At 40.6% G+C, this 7,419-nt stretch overlaps 1 long non-coding RNA gene across 1 annotated transcript; it reads left to right on the top strand.

The window, feature by feature from the left end:
- Positions 1-4,984: 4,984 nt before the first annotated feature.
- LOC145439094 (uncharacterized) lies at positions 4,985-7,413 on the top strand. Its single transcript, XR_013915092.1, has 2 exons — positions 4,985-6,077; positions 6,764-7,413. It is a non-coding gene; the product is annotated as an uncharacterized LOC145439094 (long non-coding RNA).
- Positions 7,414-7,419: the final 6 nt, after the last annotated feature.

Here is a 7,419-nt window from a genome sequence, read left to right on the forward strand (position 1 = left end):
TACCTACTTGCCCTGCTTACACAAGTGTTTTAGCCATTTCCAATTTTACTTAATATTTTTATGGCAAATCTACTTGCTACTCAGACTTTTAATTTTATGAAGTACCAAAAAATTTTGTGGCATGTTTCCCCAACTGGCAAAATAGCCCCTTTATCACGAGAACTGAATTGCACCCAGGGTTATAGCCAAGTTACAAAGTTCCGAGTCACAAGTCAATCCCAATTTTATAGTTTTGACTCGAGTCATTTTCAATTCACCACCGAGTCAAGTCCTTGTCCAATTCAGATAGTACGGGGTCGAGTCCGAGTAATATTAATGTTTTGACTCGAGTCGGAGTCCAAGTCATTATGTTCACTGTTCCGTTTCAGGTTGTGGTCCGGTAATCTTGAGGGCGGACTAGTAATCATTTAGTAGAAATTACTTGTATTTCGACTTATAAATGCGAACCATCCGATATCGCCAAACGGGGTTCTAAAAATTGGGCTTAGCAAGACTTAAACTGGAAATTGAGCAGTCAACACAATGAATTGGACTCGGACTCGAGTCATATAACCATGACTTGGACTCGACCATATGTTCGATGACTGGGATTCGGACTTGACTCGGTAGTGAATTGAAAATGACTCGACTTGACTCGAGTCAAAACTATAAAATTGAGATTGAATTGTGACTCGAAGCCTTGTAATTTGGTTACAACCCTGCTTTTCAGATATTATTTTACAACTTTTACATAAGTGTTGAAATCGATATTTCTACTTGTATTTAAGTAAAAATTTACGACGCTATTGCTACTTCCACTTGAGCACCAAGAATAACTATTTTGACTTCACCTGTATACAAAGGCCATGCTGACGCTTTAGTCTACGTCTTAAATCTAAAATCCAGTGGAACAGGTATAATCCTCATTGAGGTTTATGCTTTTATTGAGTCTAAAAATAGAAAACTTAGGTTTCCAGGATCATTCTAACAATCTAACACGTTCATTTATGACTGTTTTAATATAATTTTCAAGTCTTTCTGAATTGTCAAGTATATGAGTGCATCAAGCATAATAAACCAGCGACGCTATTACAGTGATTCTATATGCGCAACACACGTAATTCACAATGGGTACGGTAGGCCTATACAAGACACAATGCAGCAATTGTGGATATCAGCCGCCAATCGACAGTGTTTTTGATCTGTGTCATAACCTCCCCACATCGCCTTTCTTTGTGAACGCGAACCAACGCCGTCGCATTTCTCGCTTCCATGAATTATACTAAATGCCTAACTCTTTCTAATGCACAAATTCTTTGTTATCGAAAAGTTACCTTCGCGCTTCACGTATCTCTGTGCTAATTGGTAGTTGCGGAGCGAGCATTTTCGATTAATCTCAGTTTACTTAGCAAATGCAAGCTAAAAATGCCATGATCAGACAAATTTGTAGGAGACAATGGGTCACTCTTCAAAATAATCTGCTCACTCACTTCAACCTACCATAGAACGTATACGGCTATTGCGCTACCGAAAACACTTTCAAATACATTTGCCGATTCGCTTTGAGGCTGTTTCCATCAGTTTTCGAACGTATCACCTAAACACATTGCGTGAACTGGGCAGTTTGTAAATAATATCGCAGTAAATATTGAATATTCTCATTACCACCAGAGACACTTATTTGGGTAGACTTTGGCCGCAGTTGAATCAACGCATAACATGCACTCTTCAAATATTGATTCAAAATCTACCGAAGTACTATGGGTGCTACGTCGTTTTCGATGTGGCAAAAACGTAATTGGTGATACGCGAGAGAACAGAGAGAACAGAAAGGGTCCACAGTCGATCGGTAAAGGAGCGTTCAGCTCATGCATCAGTCAAGCCTTACTTGTAAAAAGATGCCATTATTCCAGCGTGTGTGCACTGTGCATGTCTGTTTTGTGTATTTAATTTAAACTCGAATGTACTTTAAACTTACGAAAATATACACACATGGATGTGTATTGTGTATATGGATGGATGTATCTAGTCGTGTACGTAGATATATGGGCTCCAGTATGATATATATTTATTCACACACCAATCGAAGGGTAAATTACACTCTTGAAATGACAGAGGTATATGATTAATATACGATTAAATTCAAATCATCACGCCAAATATAGCCCAATTTATAGGTTATAGGCTTAGCTCGGACACAATAGTCTCCGTGATTTTGGGTCTATATTATGATGCAAACTATAGCCAGGCTTGCGATGTTTTGTTTATGACATTTGATCCATTATATCGGATGCGTAAATCGGCAAATTTTGCGATTATACATTGAACAAAGCTGAAGTTTCAAACAGAAATATGGGTGTTTGTGTTTGTCATTGTTGGAGCGGTATGCAACAACATGCATGCATGATTGAACTCAAACTCGAGTTTAAACAACAACGCTAGATTGCTCAATGCTCAATGAGCAATGCTCATGCGCGAGAACTTGAGATTGGATAATGCAGATGTCGCTTTTAAAGTCAAGCACCAGGGGCGGGCAACATACGGCCCGCGGACAGTTTCCCGTCTTACATGATAATGTGGCCATAGCGACCCCAGTCTTCCGACATCCCCCATTACTTTCTAACTACCTCAAATTTTAGTGACTGTATGTTATTATATACGTGTGTGCACAGCGTACGAGACTGGAGATTATACGCGTAAGTTCGTCGAAGCGAGAGGACTTGCATTATAGACATTTACGATGTAGGCTACTCAACCCTAGTGTTGTTTGTGGTAGGCTAATCATAGTGTTTGACCACAACAATGGTCATTTACACCAGGGCGATATTTCGTGTTTTCGATTCCGTAACCGCCGACTTGTACCACGGCACACTTCTAGGCTTTTTTGTAAGACACCGCTTATGCGAATAGGATGGCGAGGAGGAACCTAGATAAACCTCCAACTCTTTAGGTAGGAATTCTTGAGTCGACCTCGGACTCGAACCCATAAACCATTGGTGTTGTAGCTGTGGAATATACCACGACGCTATCTCGCCATCTACTCAACCTTAATGAATTGATATCTTGGTAAATTTGGGGTACCGGGGCTTATCGAACGCCTCGAAATCTTAATTAAGGATTGCGACACAGTGTCCTACATGGTGTGGACACATGAAAATCTCACGGCTCAGTGAAATTGGTCTACGTCACACTTTTCATTTGGACAAACGCTATTTCACGGTAATTTTTGACCGGCTTGCCGAGCATTGAATTTGATAAAGTGAATTGTAGAATACGTGCTGAGTTGTGATCGATATATTTGAATTGCTGCTAAATTAAAACTGAGTAATGTCGTGGCGCACAAGACCTAACGGTGATAGGCGCCACTCTTTTTCTTCTTCCAATAAATAAATAATAATCAATCGAAAGCTACCGTGGTACTGATTTCAAAACTATAAATTTTGTTCTGCTCGTTATCCTGGACCCCTCAAAATCAGCCTCGAATATGGCATTGTAGCGGAGTTTGTGGTATTGTGACGGAGCCATATGCCGTCTGAGCAGCTCAGGAGCAAGTGCGCACGAGAGTGAGAGTATGAATGCTCAATCGGTTGCGCAACAATGGCCAATACGCTTGCGGTTTACGCTGCTTCTCACCTGCTCCATGACGGCATGGTTGCGTCACAATATCAAACTCCGTTACAATGAAACATTCGAGGCTGGTTTTGAGGGGTTCCATGGACCACAAGCAGAATAAAATTTATATTTTCGCAATCAGTATCACGGTATAGCTTTCGATCGATACCAATTTTATCAAATCCAATGCTCGGCAAGCCGGTCAGAAATTACCGTCAAATTGCCTTTGACCAAATGGAAAGTGTGACGTAGACCAATTTCACAGAGCCGTCAGATTTACTTGTGTCCACACCGTAGGACACTATGATTTCGCCGTGTGTTGATTGGTCAGAGAGAAGCAGACATGGCGGCGCCTGTACGACAGTGCTATTCTAAAATCCACATTGGCTAGAAATGGATTTGAATTGACATTGCTGTCGCTGAAATACATTCATTAAATACGATTTACTCATTGTATATGTGGATAAATGGGCGAATAATGTATCGATTCAGCAATCCGGCCCGCCAAGTACTTTATTTTCCTATATCCGGCCCGCCGACTGGAGAAGTTGCCCGCCCCTGTCGTACACGAATAGTGCTTAGTCTGCAATTTGTGTCCGGTAACTGAAGTTAAATGCACCGTAAATTACGACGTAACAATTACTTCTGCTATGCAATACGGTCTCGTTGGTGCTATTATCATAGCCTATTATCAACGCGGCCTTGAAACCCAGCCTGTTAGAACGCCACATTGATTCGGACAATGCAGAAGAATCAATATTCACAAATCAACATGGGAGTATGAGCATGAGCTTGAGCATTGAGCAGTTAAGCATTGAGCAAGGCTTCTCGCTTAGCCTTGGTGGCTAGTAAGTTCAAGAGCTCGAATTGTCTAATTGAGTCTGGACAAAATCTCTGATGTGTTCTAGTAACGCTGAACCCAGAATAAACAAGCTTGTGCAGAATAAACATTTACATCTATCACATTAAATTGTGAATCTTGCTATCCACTGGCACACTCTTAGCGACCCGTGATATACGGGTGTGAATATACCTCAGACTTACACACCGTATAAATCAAACACAACATTTTAATCCAAATGATGCTTGCACTTACGGACGTAGGAAGGCAGGCACGTAGGATTCCTAACAGCGATATAGCCTAATTCTGAGTTGCGTTCCGTTTTCGATTACACCCTTTGGATGTGAAAGTGAATACACGCTCTTTTCGCGTCTGTGTGTTATTATAGATAACTAACCTACGAAGGTTAGTTATCTATAGTGTTATATAGCAATAACATTATTAACTAATAAATACCGGCACATTTGAGTGAAATAAGTCATCCGGATCTAAGTGGTACGGATAGTGTAACAAACACAGGTTTGTTAAAGTTTGAGAAACACTGTTATAGAAGAGAGAGAGAGAGAGAGTCTTTATTTTTCATCAAACCAAAATACATAACACTCGGCAGTGGTGGTGGTACAGAAAATATGCATGCACAGTATTCGGTATTAGATAGGAATGATCGATAAGACCGTGAGGGTCATCTAGTCTGATCACACCAGCATCAAACAGGTACACTTGACTCTAAACAGTCTGGCTGTAAAAAAAGTTACAGTAGTTAAAAAAATAAAATAGAAGAAAAATTAAACGATGGTAGCAAATGATCAATGAAGCAATGTCTGGGCGAGGTAGGGCAACAGTGTTAGTGTAACGACAAGAGGTGATCAAGTAGGGCTTTTTTGAATCTATCATAAGGCAATTCACGGATATGTGTTGGTAATGCATTCCAAATGATAGGTCCCGAGTAGTCGATAGATCTCTTAGTTAGGTTGCTATTGGGTGGGGGTAAGTAGATATTTCCCTTTGACGAGGATCTCGTGTAATGGGAATGGACATTTTTAGCAGGTATGAAAAAGTCATCAAACACAGGAGGCAGACAATTGGAAAAATATTTGTGAACAACTTTTGATACTTCGAAGCGATATAGCTTGTCAACTCGCAAAATTCGATGCTTACGGTAGTAAGGCGATAAATTGGTACGTAAAGGTACAGATGAGATCAGCCGTATCGCACGGTTTTGCAGGGTTCGAATTCTGCACAGAAATGTTTTGCATGCACTTCCCCATACTACGATTCCATATTGCAGGTGAGAGTGGAAAAGAGAAAAATATATGGTTCGTAGTATTGATCTGGAAACCAAGGATTGCAGACGGGTCATTATTCCCACACACCGAGCTAGTTTTGATATTGTGCATTCAATATGCTGCTTCCAAGACATTTTAGCATCAATAGTGACACCGAGATATTTTGCTGAGTCACATATGGAGATTTGTTTATGATTGATGTTCACAGTGAAACTATGATTGGCATTATTTAAAAGGAGCATCTCGGTCTTATCTGCATTCAAGCTTAGTTTGTTTGCTTGGAGCCATCTCGACACTTTTGGGAGTTCCCTATTCACGGATGCATGCAAATCATTGCCAGTGTTAGAGGTTATGAAGAGGTGAGTATCATCAGCAAATAGGGTTGTGCGGAATAAAGATGCATTAACAATGTCGTTAATATAAATGAGGAAAAAAGTCGGTCCAAGGACTGAGCCTTGTGGGACTCCACAAGTTATATCTCTGGTAGACGATCTTAATGTCCCCAGTTTAACAAATTGTTTGCGATTTGCCAGGTAGCTTTCAAGTAGAGTTGCTGCAATACCCCTGATTCCATAGTGTTCTAGCTTGTATCTTAAGATTCTGTGGTTAACTGTGTCGAAAGCTTTGCGGAGGTCGATAAAAATGCTGCAGCCACTTTTTTTTTGCTTGATGGTTTTGTAATAGTCCGTTACAATTGATAGTATTGCATGGTTGGTGTTGTGGTTTGATCTGAATCCATGCTGGGTCGGAGACAGTACTGCATTCAATTCAAAAAAGTTTTTGAGTCGGCAGTCAATCAGTTTTTCAAAAACCGTGGCAAGATTTGGCAGAACAGATATTGGTCGGTAGTTAGAAATTAGCTTTTTACAGCCTTTCTTAAACACTGGCATTACTCGGGCAGTTTTCAGTGCATCTGGGAAAATGCCCAGACGTATCGACTCATTAAAGAAAATGCATATAACATCACCAATAATATTAAAGACTAGCTTCAGAAAGTGCGTTGGGATGAGATCGGGTCCTACTGCTTTGCTACTTTTCATTTCAGATAGTATGATGGCAACTTCTCCTTCACTTGTCGGCTCAAGAAAAATGGATTTCTGAGGGCCAGGACTCAAGTACGAGAGAAAGTCATCGGAGGAGTTTGGTATTGAAGCTGCAAGATCCGGACCAATGTTGCAAAAATACTGATTGAACTTTTCTGCTACTGCAAGCTGGTCTTTGATCATGCTGCCATTCTCGAGTAGCTCGATGTCAGCAGCACTCTTGGGAGCATTACCTTTAGTTAGGTTGATTATTTCTCCAATGGTTTTCCATGTGTTCTTGGGATCCTTGGAGCACTCCTCGAATCTTTTTTGGAAGTATGCTTTTTTGGCATTTTCTTTCATATGCGTCACTTGGTTTGCATATTTTTTGTACACTTTTTTGCCTTCGCTTGTGCCTTGCAGATAGTAGTGCTTATGCATCCAATCCCTTGTTTTGATCGCAACTAGTATGTCATGACCAATCCAGGGTTTCGATTTCAAGCGCCTTGCATTGCGGTTGACTTTCCTAATTGGGAAAGATGTGTCGAGGGCTGCCCGCAGTTCCTCAATAAATTTTTCAAAGTGGCGATTGTAGTTGTCAATTGTGAGTGGAGGAATTTTGTAGTTGTTGAAGGTATTGCTGACAATTTCAATATACTCCTCAATACCGCGAGGGTTC

The sequence above is a fragment of the Botryllus schlosseri genome, chromosome 5, assembly GCF_051294905.1.
Source record: "Botryllus schlosseri isolate E-star chromosome 5, Bs_hap1, whole genome shotgun sequence".
Classification (NCBI taxonomy): domain Eukaryota; kingdom Metazoa; phylum Chordata; class Ascidiacea; order Stolidobranchia; family Styelidae; genus Botryllus; species Botryllus schlosseri.